The following is a 19,375-nucleotide window of genomic DNA, read 5'->3' as shown; positions in this document are numbered from 1 at the left end:
CTTGTATCTGTTCTTGGGATCACAACCTGTTCCACTCCCGAGCACCAACCCACGATGCCTAGCAAGATCAAGGGGTCCTCCAAAGGGGGTGCCATGGATAGATTTACTAAAGCTGTCCCGAGGGGGGAGGCTGACCAGGACTTGCCTATTTCTGAGGAGCTGGAGGTCAACATTCGCCCTTCTCCTGCGGCCCCGGACCTGACCATGGTCATGGAAGCCGTGGCAAAAAACTTTGCTTCCTTTCACGAGAAACTTGACGACATCAATGCCAATGTTGCCTCTTTAAAAACACGGGTGGATCAGGCGGGGACTAGAATCACGGACGCTGAAAACCGTATATCAACTAACGAGGATGCTATACATGTGCTACAGGACACTGTGGCGTCACTGTCTTGAGACATGCGAAATGTGAAAGCGAAGTGTGATGACCTTGAGTCGCGCTCCCGCAGGAATAATCTGCGTATTATCGGAGTCCCTGAAAGTGCCCTAAAGGGTGCATGGAAGACGCGGACGAGTCTTTGTTGAAGGCCCTCCTGGGCGACCCTGCCATGTCCCCATATTTCACTGTTGAGCGCGCCCATCGGGCTCTTTCTCCCAGGCCCAGACCGGGTGACATCCCTAGACCCATCATAGCCAGGATTCTCAACTATACAGACAGAGATCTTATCCTCCGCCTGGCGCAGGAGAACGGAGACCTGCGCTTCGAGTCACACACAGTGAGAATCTTCCCGGACTTCCCTGTGGCGGTCCAGCAAGAGAGGCGCCAATTCATTGGAGTCAAGAGACTACTTAGAGAGCGGAATGTCCCCTATGCTATCCTGTTTCCAGCTCGCCTCAAAATTACACATAATGGGAAATTGTACTTCTTTACTGTACCAGAAGAGGCGGTGAAATTCATCGAGGCGCACCTGCCGCTTCCCAATCCGGCGGGAGCTCCGGCTGAAGATGACTGAGCTGATGCTACACACTGATCGGACACCTCTTTTTCGTCCAGGTTATCCATCAATCGGAACGTGATCATTGAAACGACGCACAACAGTCCTATGGTTTCAGGCCCCCTAGGCGCCTAACCGGGCGCGGTGCTCGGCTGGCTATGGAGGCCTGTCTGGTGATCCGTTTACCGCAGAACCTGCTACTGACGGCGTTGCTGTCCTACATATCAGTCCACAAAGCCGCCCACACGGCTACAGCACACCTCGCTGCAATTGCAATGTTCTTGGTTTGTTGGTTGTCACTGCTTTGGTGCCCCTGTTGGGCACGGGAAGGACGTCATCCCTGTTGGATTTCGCCCCCTGACCTCCACGTTTTTGGGAGAGTCGGGCTAGCTGGAGACACCTGCGGGGGAGGGTGGGGGATTCACACTGCAAGTTGGGGGTGGGCAGTGAGGGTGGGAGGTGGCATGGGTGGGGATTGGGGACATGTTTTTGAAAATGGCAGTGGCGGGCTGGCAGCCAGCTACACATCGGGTCGCTTTTGTCTAATTATGCATCATCCTGTTTCTGTATTTCAACAACTGTGGTGGGATGTTCACTAAGTCTGCCGAGATGCATGTGTCCGCTTCAGTCATGGTCACTCTGAGATTGGGAGATCTGGTGACCCTGGTACTGGGGTCCGGTACTGGGGGACGGGGGACCCAGCGTCCTTTGACGTTGGATCATTTTCCCTGGGTTCCTTGTCCAGGGATTTTATTGACTAGGGCACTAATATGGCTCTGACTATAATGACATGGAATGTCCGCGGCCTCAGTAATTACACTAAGGGTCGCAGGATCATGGCTTACGCCAATAGGCACCACTGCAAGGTGTTACTCCTGCAGGAAACACATTCCACTGGTCCGTTGGCCAGAAGCATAGCGCCCACCTGGGGAACCCTCAGGTACTTCACGACATATTCTACAAGGGCCCGTGGAGTGCTGACACTAATCCACAAGTCTCTTAAATTCGTTCTTCACAGGAGCTATATTGACCCGGGGGGGAGATACATTATCCTGCACTGCGCCATCGCCAATAGAGATTATCTACTCGTGAACACCTATGGCCCCAATGTAGACTCCCCTGAATTTATTGACCAAGTAGTGTCCATACTCCTGGGATACGTGGGTGTACAGATCATTTGGGGTGGTGATATGAACTTTATTTTGGACCCCGCCGTGGACAGGACCGGCTCTGCCCCCAGTCCCTTAGCGAGGTCAGCGCGCAGGCTCTTGTCACACTGCAAGTCACTTGACATCCTGGACAGTTGGTGGGAATACACATATTATTCATCGGTGCACGACAGCTCTTCTAGAATTGACCTGATCCTATTGTCGGGCCAACTGATTGGCGGGGTTTCAGATATTCGTATACTTGCACATACTCTGCACATACTCTGTCTGATCATTCACCGGTCCTACTGACTGTCAATATGGGTATTCTAGCTCCCACCATTAATACTTGGCGCTTTAAATCGGCCGCCCTGCAGGACATTGTCTTCAGGGCTGACATTCTGTCAGATATCCAGTCCTACTTTGAATTCAACTCACCACAGGACACCACCCGGGGGATCCGTTGGGACGCCTTCAAGGTTTTCATTAGGGGGGCAGCCATTTCTAGGGAGTCCGGGGTCCTCAAGTCCATAAGGGCCTCCCTGTCGCGCTCCGAAGCCAAACTGCGAGATCTTGAGCGGGCCCACCCTGCCTCTGTTGACCCTGTCATCCTTTCCCAGATAAGTGAGGAACTCAAGTTTTTCAACGAGCAGGCCATCAGGGAGGTGCAGTACTTTAGCCGACCTCAGGCGGCGCGGAAATACGGTGAGGGGGACAGACCTGGCAAAACACTGGCCGCCTTGGCCAGGGGGGAGTGGGGCCTAGCCCAAATCACTTGTGCCAAAGATAACAAAGGGTTGACCCAGTGGTCTGACCAGCACATTTTGGAGATCTTTACAGACTTTTACTCTGAACTGTACTCGCAACCCCCCGAACATGGGGAATCCCAGATGCGTGAGCTTCTCGCCCAGATCCCCACCACTATCGTCTCCCATGCTACAAGGGAACAGTTGGACTCCCCCTTTACCCTGAATGAAATAGTAGAGGCCATCTCCAGCCTCCCGAAGGGGAAAGCACCGGGCCCCGACGGGCTTACGGCTGAATTCTTTCAGGAGCATGTAGCCATACTGGGCCCTGAACTGCTCGAGGTTTGGAACGAATCCCTGCGCCTGGGCTCTCTTCCCCCATCTCTACGCGAGGCTGTCATCACGGTTCTCCTTAAGCCTGGCAAGCCGCCTGGTGAATGTGGTTCATATCGCCCCCTCTCACTTATGAACCTGGATACGAAGATCTTCGCCAGGGTGATTGCCAATCGCTTTCTCCCGGTTATGCCTTACATGGTACATGAGGACCAATCCGGTTTTGTCCCTGGCAGATCCACATCACACAATATTCGACGGCTTCTCAACGTGATGGCCCGCATTGACCACAATGTGAGTGCGGGGGGGGTTACCGTGGATGCCCAGAAGGCTTTTGACATGGTTTCCTGGAAATACATGTGGCTGGTCCTGGAGACCATGGGCATTGGTCCTGGGATGATCTCGTACATCAGATTATTATACACCTCCCCGGTTGCCAGAGTTCGCGTTAATTCTCAAACTTCTGCTCTGTTTCCTCTCTTTCGGGGCACCCGTCAGGGCTGCCCATTCTCCCCAATTCTGTTTGCTCTTGCCATTGAGCCTATGGCAGACTTCATCAGGGAACGGCACATGCGCAGAGGGATACGTCTTCAGGGCACCCCCGAAATTGTCTCCCTGTACGCTGACGATGTCCTGCTGTTCGTCAGGGACCCAGATTCCCACCTTGACCCTCTCCTCCGGGACATCACTCGCATCGGGACATTCTCAGGCTTCACTATAAATTACACCAAGTCCGAACTTTTCCCCCTCACGCACTCCACACATCAGCCGGCCACTGAGTACCCGCTCCGGTGGTCTCCCAACGGGATCAAATATCTGGGGGTTCATATGTCCTTGACTAGGGAGGCTCTTTTGACTGACAACTATGTGGCAGTGGCGGCACTGGCCGAAGCCAAACTGGAGCGCTGGCGCTCTCTTCCCTTATCACTAGCCGGGCGGCTGTCACTGGTCAAGATGATACTGCTCCCTAAGTTTTTGTACACGTTTACTAATGTTCCCATCTGGCCTGGAAGGAGGTACTTCACTGATCTACACAAGCTGTGTGCTCAGTTCTTGTGGCACTCTGGCGCTGTGCGGAAAAAGTGGGGCGCTATGACTCTTCCCTACGACAGGGGCGGGTTCACGGCCCCTGACTTGATGAGCTATTGGACCGCAGCGCAGGCACAATTTGCCACGTATTGGTACCCTGGTCCTCCTTCTCGCCCGCATGTGAAGCTTGAAACCCTTGCTGCCTCCGGTGCTAATATTATGTCCCTACTCTTACATCGGAGATATGAGCCTGACTCTCCCATAGACCCTGTCCAGGCCACCTTACTGGCCTGGAGGCGGATATTCGCTGCAGGCTCCGAAGCTCACCCTTACTACAAATGGCTCCCCGCATGGCAGGTCCCCGGATTGGAACCCACGAATGACACAGCCCTGGCACGGCACTGGCGGGACCTGGGTTATCTGGCCCTTACTGACTTCTACCCGGATGGGGTATTCATAACGCCACAGACGTGGAAGCCAGCCCACTCGGGCTCACCACTTGAGCTACTACAGTATTATCGACTCCGTGCAGCGTTCCGGGCGGCTTGGCCCGTGTTCCCCAGCGAACCCCCAGACCACCCTGCCATCTCCTATATTGCCAACTCCGGGGGGGCGCGTGGAGTGGTCTCATCATTGTACAAACTCCTGCTCACCGCTTCAGCACCACCGCCCTCCAAGGCGAGAGAGGACTGGGCCTCTGAACTGGGGGTTGTCATTTTAGAACAATTGTGGGGTAAAATGTGCTCCCACACCAGTAGGGTCTCCCTTAATTTTCGATATTTCACTATACAGTACAAATTGCTGAATAGGCTATACTTTACCCCACGCAGACTTTCCAAATTCGCCCACTCCGACACGCGACTTTGCCCCCGTTGCGGGGCGGAGGATGCAGGTCATCTCCACATGTTCTGGGATTGCCCTAACCTGGCCCCATTCTGGGACGAGATTATTAAGACCATGTCCGGTCTCTGCGATGCAGTGCTCGAGCCTGATCCGTTGGGGGTGTTGTTTGGTCTATGGGTTGATAAGGGCGCCAGAGGGGAGGCCAAACTGCTAAACGTATGTTGCGCAATTGCTAAAAAATGTATCCTTCAAAACTGGAACTGTTCGGCCCCTCCTACCTTCCAGAAATGGCTAAATCTAGTGACCTGGTCCCGTAACTGTGAGGAGGACTACATCACTACCCTTCCAGGCCGGTCCCGGCCCAAAAACATTTGGACTGCTTTCAACAGCTACCTTAACGGCCTCGACGCTGCCCCTTTGGCGGACAGCTCGTCCTAGGCCCCACTTCTGTATATTGTGCTCCCTAATACGTTACTCAGCCGATCTCTGTCTGACAATTTATATTGTTGTTTGTGAACATTCCTGTGCAATGTACCTTGTTATGCTTGAAGACTATACTCTCGACCTGTTGTGTGTGTATGTCAACTACCACTGCCAGCAAAAAATAAAAGTTTAAAAAAAAAAATAGGGTTAATACACAGAAGGAGAAGGTGGAAAAGAAAAAGGGAAACCTGAAGACTAGAGTATTATTGCAGCAAATAGCTAGAGGAGCCAGAGGTGGGAATAAACAGTTCAGAGGCCAGTTTACACCACAAGGTGGTGCACAACTGGGTCCCGTACACATAAACCAGTGTTTATATTGTAGACAGGAGGGTCATTGGCGAGCACAATGCCCGATCCTACAGCAGAGATCAAATAGCATATATGGTGCCATGGGTAGACAATCCAGAGGCCGTCCTGGGATAGGGGGTCCTGGTAGAAGTCAGTTTGCACAGAACCAACAGACACCATCACAAGATAATCTGCAACAGAGTGTCAGTAGTGGGAATACTTTTAATAATCCTTTGAATGTCTATTTTTCTGAAGATTTGGGATCTGACAATATACTGTTCCGTTAGGACAGCCCGAAGCAGGGTCTGGAACCGATACCTATGCCCGTCAATCAGAAAGGGCTCTATGTTGAAATGGAGGTGGGGAATAGGGAGCATCTCTTCTTGATAGATTCAGGAGCACAGAAGTGTTCCATTGATCATTCACGGGTTCCAGATATTCCACTATTAGGGCAGAACAACATTTCTGTAGGGTTCCCTGGTACGCCAGTGGTTAGTCCGGTCTCTCGGCCAGTACCAATTTCACTGGGACCATTTCCTGATTCTTGTCCCTTTCTATTGACGACAAATTGTGGCAAAAATTTGTTGGGATTAAATTTATTAAAGAAATGTATTGCTGTGATTTACTGTTCTCCAGATGGACTGTACTTAACGATTTCGCCCCAACAAACTTCCACAATTTGTGTCTATGCCTTTACCAACTGAATTGAATAAAGTTCTGACATGTTTATGGGCAGCTAATGACAATGTTGTTGGAATTTTACAGGTTGAGCCAGTTAAAATTGTGTTGAAACCAGGTGTTAAATTGTTGTGTATCCCACAATATAACATTTCGGTTGAAGGTGAGCAGACATTGAAGAGTATTATTTCTGATTTCGTACATCGAGGTGTAATTGAGGTAATTGCGAGGAGCGTGTGTAATAGTCAGATTTTACCAGTTTACAAAAAAGGGGATAATGCGATTTCTTTTCGTTTTATTATTGATTTGCGTGCCATTAATAAGGTTGTTGCTCCACAGTTTCCGATTGTACCCGATTTCACCACAATTCTGACTATGATTCCAGCGACGGCTACACATTTTAGTGTTGTGGATTAGAAAAAAAAGCTTTCCTTAGTATCCTTGTGAATGTTAATAGCAGATATTTGTTCGCGTTCACCCTAGGGGTACGCACGTTCACATTCACTCGTGTGCTACAAGGGTACACTGAGAGTCCTAGCATCTATAGTAGAGCGTTGAAAGAGCAGCTTGATACGCTCGAGTTGCCTTCCACTTGCATGTTGTTGCAATATGTTGATGATCTACTTCTAGCTGCTGTTTCTCAAGATGCCTGCAAAGAGGGCAATGTTTTGCTGCTTATTCATTTAGCAAAGCATGGGCATAAGGCTTCGTTGGAGAAATTTCAGTATTGTCGACAGGAGGTTGCCTATTTGGGCTATCTCCTGTCGAAGGAGGGAAGAAGACAGGCACCTGAACGGATACAAAGCATCTCTTATATGTCTGTTCCAAATACACAGAAAGAGGTCAGAGATTTAATAGGCATGGCCTCATATCGTAGACAGTGGATATCAAAATTTTCGTTGTTGATAAAACCTATGTTAGCACTGATAAAGAAGGACATTTCTTTGCCTTTACCGTGGAACATGGATTGCCAGCACGCTTTTGATTTGCTTAAGGCTGCGTTGTGTTCAGCACCAATTTTGGACATCCCAAATTATGAAAAAGGATTTGTTTTGTACGTGCATGAACGTGATGGATCTGCTTTGGCTGTTTTGACACAGGAACATGGGAGCAAGAATAGGCCGTGTGGCTATTTTACCTCCACGTTAGACCCTGTTGCATGCACCTTTGCTGAGATGTTCGAGAGCTGTAGCTGCTGCATCAGTGAAACAAAGTGAGGGTATGGTATTAGGTCACTCTTCAACCGTGATGCTACCCCACTCCGTAGGAGTTCTATTAAACAGAACACAGATGCAACACCTCACATCAGCTCGATTAACAAGAGGGCAGAATTGATTTAATTGATACACCTTTAAGGAATCCACAAGGGGAGCTATTCTGTGATGGCTTCTGTTTTAAACTACCAGATGGTACATCTACCGCTGCTTATGCAATCACCACATTAAGCACTGTTTTGGAGAGTAAACGAATGCCGCATAACTCTGCGCAAGAGCTTGTGAAATTTCTGAAGGGCTTAGTATAAACAAATATACAGATAGCCAATACGCATTTGGGGTGGTTTATAATTTTGGCCGACTATAGACTGAGAGAAGATACTTGACCTCAAATGGAACAAAAATTCAACATGGCACTCTGATAGTCTGGTTGCTATCAGAAGTTGCGTTTCCTACACAACTAGCAATAATGAAGTACGCCGCACATCAGAAAGTGACGGACAATGTAGGAAAAGGAAATGCTTTTGCTGACAGAAAAGCCAAACCGACTGCTATTGATTTGCACTCAAAAATGTACATGTTTGATTAAGCAAGATGGGTTACTAATACTTGTATGATGGACAAAGGGATTAGATGTATAAAAGAAATTCAGGCTGAAGCTACTCCAGAAGAAATCAAACAGTGGGCTGAGGGTTCAGCGGGTCTAGATGATGAGAGTTGTTGGGTGAATAATGAGAAGCAAAGATGGATGCTACCCAATGCCTATGTCACTGCTATGGTCACCATGGCTCAGGGTCCAACACACATATGTGCTAAAAAGATTTGTCAACAATTAGATCCCGTCTGGTACAACACTAATATGCAGAAAACTGCTAAACGTTTGGTCCAGAGTTGCATGATATGTTTGCAACATAAAATTGGAAAGGGAAGACCGACACCGAAGGGCAATTTTGGTCCCCCCCCTCCATGCCTTTTGAGGTGATCCATTTTGATTTCATTGAGATGGAACGTTGCCAAAACTATAAATATGTCTTAGTTGTGATCTGTGCCTTTAGCAAATGGGTTGAGGCTTTCCCACTAACAGACGCCAAAGCAATGTCAACAGCAAAGGCCATTCTTAGGGAATATTTCTCTAGGTTTGGCTTGCTGAGAGAAATTTGGTCCAATAATGGCCCACATTTTATCGCTGCTGTCATCCTGCAAGTATGTGCGGGATTACAGATCAATAAACGGTTCCACTCGGCCAGACATGCTCAGAGTGCCTGCCTTGTGGAACGCCATAACGGTATCTTAAAGAATAAAATCACTAAAGTCTCTGCACACAGCAATCAAAAATGGCAGGAGGCTTTGCCAATAGCCTTACTATCGGACCGGACGACCGCACAGTCAAAGACAGGGCTCTCCCCCTATGAGATTGTCAATGGGGAGGCCAGCCAACATATGGAATGCACCGAGGCCCAAACAGTTTTGCCTGATTATTGTGACCAGTTGACTCAAAACTTGTGTTTGAATCACCAACAGGTACGAGCAGCCTCCCTATAAAATATGAGGGTCCAGGTCCAGGTCACCGACCTGGTGAAAAATTTTGAGAGGTGCACCTGCATTGCAACTCGTTGGAAGGGACCCCATCAGATCCTTTTGGCTATGCAAACTGCAGTACGAGTGAACGGAGAGAAACACTAGATCCACGTGACACATGTGAAGAGGATTCCTTTTCCTCTACCCTATGATTAAGGGGAAGAGAAGGGAATTGATGATCTTAACGCTCATGACGAGCCTGCTTTGAGCGACACCGCGGGTGCCATGAAAGTTCTTCCTGAGCCCGTGAGGTCTGGGGAGATTGCTTCTTCTTCTTCAATTGCTTCTTCACTGTCGATCAATCTTGTTTCTCTTTCTTCATCTTCTTCAGGAAACGACGATGCTTTGTTCCCTGATCATTTTGTACTTGGTGTTTTAAGGTACAATCTGCGACCACAGAACAGGATTTAGATTTAGGGCCTGCTGACATTACATGAATGTAAATAGAATAGGAAAGTCCAGCTAGGATTCTGCACCCACAAGAAACCCACAAGAAACCAACGTCGAGTCAGTCCCTCGTCATTCCTCTGCTGCATACAATACGAAGCAGGGACCAGCAAAGTTACCTTCAATCAAGATAGGCCACGTGGACAAGTGACATCCATGGATGAACTAAAAGAGCCTAATTATGAGAATTCTTAATGGACACTGAGAAACTATGCCTGTGTTTGGGGCCACTCGTACTAATAAGGATACTGATCGTTTTGCTGATAATGAGTCCGCACATCGAGGGCCATGTTCCCCTAGGACCAAATGGATACTGATCACAATAACAGCTTGTATTGTAATTACATTGACACTTGTGTTTTGGTATCTGGAGAGCACACATCTGCTTCATATTTTATTGCTAACTGCAAGTGTATCCAGTACATCTCCACCGTAATGTGCATTTGCATAGTCTCCATCCTCGAGACCTCCAACATAGAGGGGGTTATCACAACAACACTCTCCTGATGATCATGAACGCCACACATGCCATTTTTAACACGACCAATTGTTGGATATGTTCACATCTGCCACAGCATGGGGAAAAGGGATTGGGCTGGTATATACATCCATTCCCCCTAACTACTGCTTGTTATGCTTCGCTTATGTCATTATTCTTTGGCCGATGGAACGATAGTGTCACTGGGAATTTTGATGGGACTAATCTTAATGAGTTTGAAAAATGAGTTTTGGCACATTTAGGATGTTCTCTGTTTGCAAATAGGAGCCAGCTAAATCTTGCTTCTATTAGGCCTTCTGATAGACTCTCCAGACCTTTCCAATCTATGATTACCTTTAAAATGGCTCCTGTAGGTAATAGGGATGCCAAGTCTCCTTCCTATACCATCAATCATAGTCCACACTCCATTCCATTTTGTATACAGAGAGAGGGTTCCCAGCCAATAGGTACATTTGAGGGATGTATGAATACTGCTGTACTTACCAGTGAGGATAGATGTCTGTATGTAGGAGATCCCGTTTACTTTGTTTGCAGTAATGAGGCATATCCATGGTTCCCAAGACACTGGGAGGGTGCTTGTTATTTAGGAATACTGTTACCCGGTGTATATGTCGCCACTACTGCTGAAGTTTCTAGAACTCGTCCCAGGCTGGATGAGGATGGTGACACTCCCTCACAGATTCTGGGTGACGTTGCTAAATCCTATGTGCCATTTTGGGGGCAGATAATAAACTCTCAAGACATTAGAAAATTGGCAAGGGTTTTAGAAAATAAAATCAATGAAACTACTGACATCCTATATAACATGACACTAGAGAAAAAGGCTATTGATTAGTGGCTCTTCAAAATAGGATGGTGCTAGACATCATTCTAGCTGAGCGTGGTGGGTGTGCAAATGGTGGGATCCGCCTGTAGTGTTTTTGTACCAGATTCCTCCCCCACCATATTTAAGGCAATTAAGAAATTGTACACCTTAAGTACGGATGTACACGTTCCAGAGGGAAACTGGGATATTGGCACATGGTTCTGGGACTTGTTACGATCTTGGGGCTGGAAAATCTTTGCAGTCCTAATGGTGATCTTTGGCATTGTACTGTTTTGCTGTTGTTCCATAAAGTGTCTTCCTGTCATCTGTTCCATGATAGGGGGAAGTTGTGCACAAGCAGTTGGTAAACTAGAACCTAAGACACATAGGCCGGGAAAAGTTACTAAGGCCTTGGTAATGCATGACATTGCCATAAAGTAATTAATGGTGATCAATATTTTTGAAGATAGCAATTCAGGATGCTCTGATGATGCTAATGTTTGAGTAATGCTCTTGGCTTAGGCCAAAAGGAGGGTTTGTAAAAGTATATTTTGCATGAATACTGCCTGATAATAAACGATTGGTCTAAGCACATTTGCATCGCACTATAAATTGCATGGAATTAACCTGAAACACGCTGACTACGCCGCCATTTTGAGTTATCCGCTATTTTGATCGCCTATTGGTTTCTATCCCACGTTTTTTGTGTTTTGGCTACAGCAGAGCAAAATTAACTTTGTACTGTTTCCATGATGTCAACGCAGATAAGAATGTTGAAGCTGCTAAAGTGGACTGTTTGTCCTACACTGAGAAACCTTGGAGTTAAACAAAAGCCATACTAATCAATAATTTAGATACCATCTGTTCCAATAGTGCCTTTTCTGTTCAAACAGCAAAATAGAATGATGAATAGTTGAATGTGCTCTTCTTGCAGAAATCTTTGTTTTCGCTCCTTGAAACTAAGCTGACTTTAAACTCAAGAACAAATGATAGACAAATATAAGCGAGCAAAATAAGGAATGTTACCTTTGTGTCTTATGTTTGGAAAACATGTGAAATGTTTGAAGGAAAACACCAAACTATTCAAAGATGTTTAAGCATGACTTAGTTATGTGGATAGGCCATGAACCCTAGGTAAATGTATAACGCGAAGAGGGGCTGGACGATGTGTCCGGGATTGTGGAAAATCTGTATAAATACTTGTGTTTTTGAAATGTTCATCACTCTCTCATCTCACGGTGTCTGCCTCCAAACATTGCGGGGTGTTAAGAGACCAGACAGCTGCCTGTTAGTAAATTTAAATGGTACCTTTGGACTCGTGGCTGGCGTATTTCTATTATGTGGTATTAAGCCTCAATATTCTTTAATCTTTCATTTGGTCAGACCATTATTTTATGAAGTTTTCGCTCACACTACCTACCAGAAGTAACCAAAAAAAGAATGAACTAAGACAAATATATAGCAGAAATTATAATAAAGTCTGTGCTGAAGATCTTGCTACCTATATGGACAAGATTATGAATTCTACCTCAGACATTAATGCACCTTGCGAACTAGCAGTTAATTATGATTTAACTATAAGGATATTAATAAAGCGAGTGGCCCCCATGAAATTAAAAACAGTGAGAGAACATACTAACAAACAAAATTGCTATACCCCTGAATTAATCAGTAGGAAGCGAGGAAAAAGGAAGGCCGAGAGGGTTTGAGAAAGATAAATCAGAAAAAATAAACATGTCTGGAAGGCCTTGGAGAACATTTACAAGAGAGAAATACAAGAGGAAAAGAAGAGATTTTTTAATATCCAAATCGAAAAATCTGAAACCAAAACCAAAAAACTGTTTCATATTTTAAGGAAATTGGAAAAACAACAAGCATACTTGAGTTCATTTACTCCCACCATAACCAATTGCATTGAGGTCCAAAAGACATTTGGGATAAAATTAAGCTAACATATGGAAAAATCACAGATAAAAGGACCCAGTCTGGGAACCTAAATATAGTTACCACATCCATAATTGAGCAGCTAACACCCTAGCTACAATTCCATTTTGCCCATATTTCTATGGAAACTATGGTGTCCACACTTTACAATATGTGACCCAACACATGTGTGGGTGACACCATTCCGACTAAAATAATCCTCAACAGTGCAGAGTTGTTTAGTCCTTTTTTTACTTGCTTTATTAACGCCACTTTTGAGCACAGAACAGTTCCTGACATTATAAAAAATGTAGTTGTAACCCCCCCCCTCATAAAAATCTGGTCAAGATCCTAAAGAGTATTCTAACCTGAGGCCCATAACAAACGTTCCTTTTTTGGTACAAATAATAGATCAAATTGCCACGGCACAACTGCAGGAACATCTGGGAAAAACAAGCTGTCAGACAATCAGGGTTTAGGTCTAACCACGGAACGGTGAGCACCTTGGTTCACCTACAGACTGGCATGCTAGACATAATGGATAATAGCAAGTCAGAGATGCTGATGTTACTGGATTTGTCAACAGCCTTTGACTTGATGCACCATGAAAGACTTATTACCACCCTCTCCAAATCAGGACAATCCTCAGAAAAAGCTACTACATGCATAAAATCCTTCTTAAAAAATAGGAAATCTAAAATCAGCTGGGGGGAAATCTACATCAGAAGCAGAGTTAGTTACATATGGAATGCCTCAGGTCGCATGCATTTCGCCCTCCCTTTTTAACTTCTATATATGCACTTTATGCAATCTTCTGGGCAAGTTGGGGACTTAGTTCACCAACAGCGCAGACAACACTCAGCTCATTATTGAGCTGAGTGGAGACTATGCCAAGGACACAGAAATAATTTCAAATATCTATGAATCAATTAAATCTTGGATGTCAGCTAACTGGCTTTGCCTTAATGGATCGAAAACTGAGCTGCTTATTTTTGCCACCAAGCAAGCAAGAGCCAAGCATAGAGAGCAGTATGAGGGCTTCTTTATTGATGGACACTCTGTTTAAGTATGAGAGAAAGTGAATACCTTAGGCTTCACTTTTGACTCTACCCTCAGGACTGACGCCCAAGTGGACAATATGACAAAGAAGACACAGTACCATTTGAGGTTAAGATTAGTCAAGCCATACTTATCTGATCAAAATTGCGAGACTCTGGTAAGAGCCATCATTATGCCATGGACTGATTACTGTAGTGCACTGTTGAGTGGAGCGAGCCAAAATTCCATTAGAAAACTTCAAGATATGCAGAATGATGCTGTGCGAATCATTAAAAGGACCACTAAAAGTAACCACATATTTGCACACAGGAAAACGCTACACTGGCTGCCAGTGGCAGCACAGTCCTTTTTAAAATCACTACCTTGACCCACAAATGTTTGTACGAGTCACCACCATCAATCCACGAGACTTACAAGACTAAGTGATACTATGTATCTGAATTGCCCTAACCAGAGGGAACAGCCGGGCGTTTCCGTTTCAAGCAGCGTTGGCATGGAACTAACTTCCTGTGACCATGCGGAAGTAAGGAAACCTTACAAAATTTCGGAAATCATTGAAGACGCTGCTCTTTTGCTGACTGACAATTGAACTGTACTTTGTCCTATAGGCTGTTTGTCTATGTGTGCGCCTTGATACCTCCGGGCTATGGCACGTGACAAATGCATAGATAACATAAATGTAAATGCACGGTTTGGCACAGGAAGGCATTCTAGGACCATCATAGCTCTGACGTCAGCAGCAGCTATGACATCAACACTTCACTACAGGACACAGAGCAATGCAAAGCTCTTCCCTCCCAATGACTCCACCAACAGCTTCCAGCAAAAAGGCTGAGAAGTAAGGTTGGGAACGCTCTGTGTCTTCATTGCTGGCGCAAGCACCAGCATCGAAGGTGCCCCAGCCATCTCTCTCGACACAACCCTGCTCCTGTGTCCTCAATAACCCAAGGCAGCTCTGTTGCCCTCTGCAGCTGCGATCTAGCCTTCGCCACCACAGGACCTTACTGTCTGCACCCCTCTCAGCACAGTCTCTCTCCCTGCCACAGCCTTCCGCAGAGTTACTTCTCCCTGCAGTCTCTTATAAAATGGTCTTCCCAACCAGCTGTGCACACATGGTACAGTCCCTGAGTCTCTTGGCTTTACAACCAGCCAAGGAAGACGGCTTGGGCCTTAGCAGGTAGGTGAACTTCCAAAGATCCCTTTTCCTTTCTTTTTTATTTTCCGTGGGTTGTGGGTGACGCTGTTGGGGGCAGTGGGTCCTGATACATTTTTCGTGCAACCCCCTTAGCAGCTTGCATGTTCCTCTGGTCCTCTTTTTGAGCACACTTGGAGCTGGTTTTAAGACCAGCTCGTCGCCACTGTTATAAAGGATGCCCCTGACACATCTGGTAAGTTGCTCTTAAATTCCTTTATTTGTAGTTACTCATAGCTTTGCGACAATTGCAAAGGTGTATTGTGATAATTGTACAGTGTGGCTAGCCCATAACCTAGGGCCAGCAGTGAAATAAAAGCTGTCTGCACATTCAGTGCCAGAGGACCAATCTTGAACATGCAGAAGGATTTCATACAGTTCTCCTGGTGCCAGAATTTTAACTGCTTAGCGATCATTGATGTTTTCTCAAGTTGGACAGAAGCCTATCCCTGCCGAAAAGCAGGGACCATTACTGTTGTGAAGAAATTGTTGTCTGAATTTATAGCTCGGTTTCGACTCCCACTCATTGATGGTGACCGAGACACACATTTTACTTGTGAGATTGCCAGAGAGGTGTGCAAGGCACTAGGTATGCATCAGCAGTTCCACTGTGCTTACCACCCCAGTTGAGCTGCACAGTGGAAGGCTGAAACAGTAATCTAAAACTCAAGCTCTAAAAAGTATGTTAGGAAACAGGGCTTAAGTGGCCCCAGGCGCTGCCCCTAGCGCTGTTCTACATGCACAAGAAACCACAGTGTAAGCATGGTCTGTCCGCACACGCAGTTATTACAGGACGGACGACCCATGCGGATGGGAATCGCTCCCCAGCCAGCGCCAAACCTTCTGAATTTGCACCTGGAAGATGACTGTTAGTAATTACTGCCAAAACCTAATCAAGACTGTTCAATTAAAACTGCTAAAAGGATACACTGAGGGGTCCTCGAGAGCCAGCAACCAAGATGGCCGCCGCTTTCTAAGCCCCGTTGGAGGTGTATGTGAGGAGGAGGCACATGCCAGCTGAGACCTTATGGTGGAGTAGCTAATGTGCAGCGGACCTGCATGAGGCATTGCTGAACACATAACTGCAGTTTGGGGTCGGACAACTGCAGCGTCTTCAGAAGACGGCCTGGAATATGTGTGCTCCCTGTCCCTTCTGCAGTGGAGGACCATATTTTGGCACTGGATGAGGCCACGTGGGGGAGAGGGACCAGTGGCCTTGCTGTGATGGCCAGGCTGGTGCTTAAACGGGTTTGTGGGATACAAGGAGGAGTGGAGCAGCCCCACCCAAACTGGGTCAGCAGTGATCCTACCTCATCGGGACCAGCACCCATCTGGCAGAGCATACCGAAGAGAGACATTTAACTGCCTGGTTTTCCGGCGCCCTTAGGGACACACTGTCCGATGATCCCATGCTGGAGAGGGAATACTGATTACGGCTGTAGTGAAGATGCTGCTGTTTTGATGGTGGAGGCGGTACCCGGCACCCTGGCGGTGAGTGCTCCTAATCCCTGGGCCTGAGTCCCGGCACGAGAGCTGGGCAGAGGGACAAGAGGTTTGGCTTGGCCTCTGTAGGGGCAAATCGGAGCCCCCTGGAGGGGTAGAGATGCTGTGATAACCGGTCTCTGCGGGGGAGGATCAGACAGAGCCCCTGGTTGGCAAGTATTTATGTAACCAGGCAGCATAAGGGCACGGATCGGTGAGCAGCCTAGGGTGGTCCCTTCCCCACATGGACGCTGGAGGAGAGTTGTGGTTTGGGGGAATCTGTTGTCACGGGCCACACAGTCTATGCTGCCGCTACCAAGCAAGCAGGACTACTGGAACGATTCCTTGCTGATCTGAGCACGCCAGTGCACCCATGTTTGGTGGGCACTTGGGCAGCAGAGGAGGAGCTGAAGGGTGAGTTGTGACTGGCCTATCTGGGGGCTGTCATTTTAAGGAGGGTGAGGCACTGTAGTTTGGTACACGGGCGAGTCTGGAAGCAGTGCCAACACTGAATAGCAAAGGGAAATAAGAAGCAGGGACGCCTTTCATTCACACAAAAGGCCGGGCTGGCATTGCATAAGGGCACCATGTCTTCACCTGGGACCATTGGGAGTGTGAAGGAAGAGATGCCTAATTCCAACAAAGGGATACACTAAAGGGAAAAATACAAAATACACAAAACAAAAAACGATATGTTAGTAAAGCTTTCAGTGAGAGATAAAATGACAAATACAAAACCATGTACAGACAGACACTACAGAAAACCTCTGTTCTCTATGCGCACCATTTTGAAAGAGCTATTAAGATTGTCTATTTGATTAACGCGTGTACGTGATGAAGCCACGAATACGTGCCATCATCTTGTTTGTGTAAGGAATACATTATCGTATCATTATCGAAACATACAGAGTGATTTCTATACTATTAAGAATATCACTTATCAGACTGAGTGCATGACACGCATTACTAACATATTCTAGTCAGGCTGCCAAATGTCCATTATATACTGATACTAAAATGCTTCAATGGTTATTAAAATATGGGCAGTAGGGAGCATTTGCTAGAAGGGCAAATTAAGCAAACGCACAAAGGGATCCAAGACCGAGTTCATGGTTTGTTTACATTCAAACAAGCTGGCGTCACGGAGCCGTGGCATCATCTTGTGCGTGCGTTAATCACAGACAATATAAATGGGTCTTTCAAAATGGTGGCAGCGATCCACCACATGGAACACCGCCCCATTTTGAAAGAAGACCCAGCTGCAATTGCAGGTAAGATTCAAATATGAAACAAACACAAATTAGGCTAATATCATGACTAAGGCCAATGATGGCCCTATATTTGTCTTGCAGGTGTAACATTGGAATATTATCATAAATGCAAGACTTGAGCGATTGAGAAAGGATTTTTCTCTAAATACAGCAAAGTGAAAATTGAGCAAATAGCATGAGGTAATTTAAACCTTAGATCATTCCTAAAATATTTGTTGTTTAGGGTGCAATCAACATTACGTGGAAGGTAACCACCTTCCAAACTAATACAAGTCCTATACTTGGCTCTACAGGAAAAGTGTTATCGATATGCGACAACAAAGTAGCCAATTTGGGTAAAGGAATGACCAGGAATACATTTCTTCCATCCAACAATACGGTTAAAGAACCGTGAAGTTTGGGAGGGAAATCTCATCATTGAATTATAAATCAAACTTGACTATGTATTACTAGCCAGCAGCAACCATATCAATGGGCTACTATAACTCTAATTGGAATTTTGGTTACATCCTATCCTTACAAGTCCTAGAAATCTCGAGGACCATTCCTGACCTAAAGAGAACACAATGGAAATAGGTGAGATATCAAGTTGAAATAATCAACCACAATAGAGGGGTAATATCAATTTACATAATATGCAAAAAGTGCTGTTTTATATGCTGAATGTACTCAAGGACTTCTCATTTGTCCTTCTTTCTCCCCTTCTTTTCTTATCTTCTTGTGCTCTCACACAGCTGTAGCTAACTATTGTAAAAAAGTGTATAAACACTGTACTTCTTTGTTATTTCAGAACTCAAAAAACAAAATGTATTAGCCTAGACAAAGCGTACACTAGGTGAAACTTGAAACATTTGCATGTGCACCAATAGGTAGATGTGGGCACACAATAGCACAAGTGGCAATTAGCTATAAAATGTTTAATTTGAGTTCAAGTATCATGGCCGGATAAAATACTATTATGAAAGCCATCTGTAAGATTTGATCACATTTTACTTGGGACTTTATTTGAGAACACTAGTTGTGCGCACCGAGACCAGACGTTTTCTTTCATTTGAGTTTAGGCTGCTTCGGTGTTAAAGCCTCCTCGGAACAGGCGCCCAGAGGCGAATTGTGAGAAGATGTGGAATATAAATATGACGACCTCAAGAAAATATTGAAGGAACATTTCACAACCCACAGAAACGTTGATTATGAAAGACACGCATTTCACACCACGACACAACTCCCGGGCGAAAGCATGAACAGGTTTGTAACACGCCTCAGATCCTAAGTCAAACACTGTGAATTCCACTTGTACAACAATAAAGAGGCAATCAAGTCCCAGGTAATTGTCTGATGCGAGTCCCTAATACTAAAAAAGAAAATGCTACAGGTATCACACATGTTAGCTGAAATACTCGTCATGGCAACATCTTCAGCCTT

This window comes from Ambystoma mexicanum, chromosome 11 (assembly GCF_040938575.1).
Source record: "Ambystoma mexicanum isolate Mex_15411 chromosome 11, UKY_AmexF1_1, whole genome shotgun sequence".
Classification (NCBI taxonomy): domain Eukaryota; kingdom Metazoa; phylum Chordata; class Amphibia; order Caudata; family Ambystomatidae; genus Ambystoma; species Ambystoma mexicanum.
This window is presented reverse-complemented; position numbering follows the sequence as displayed.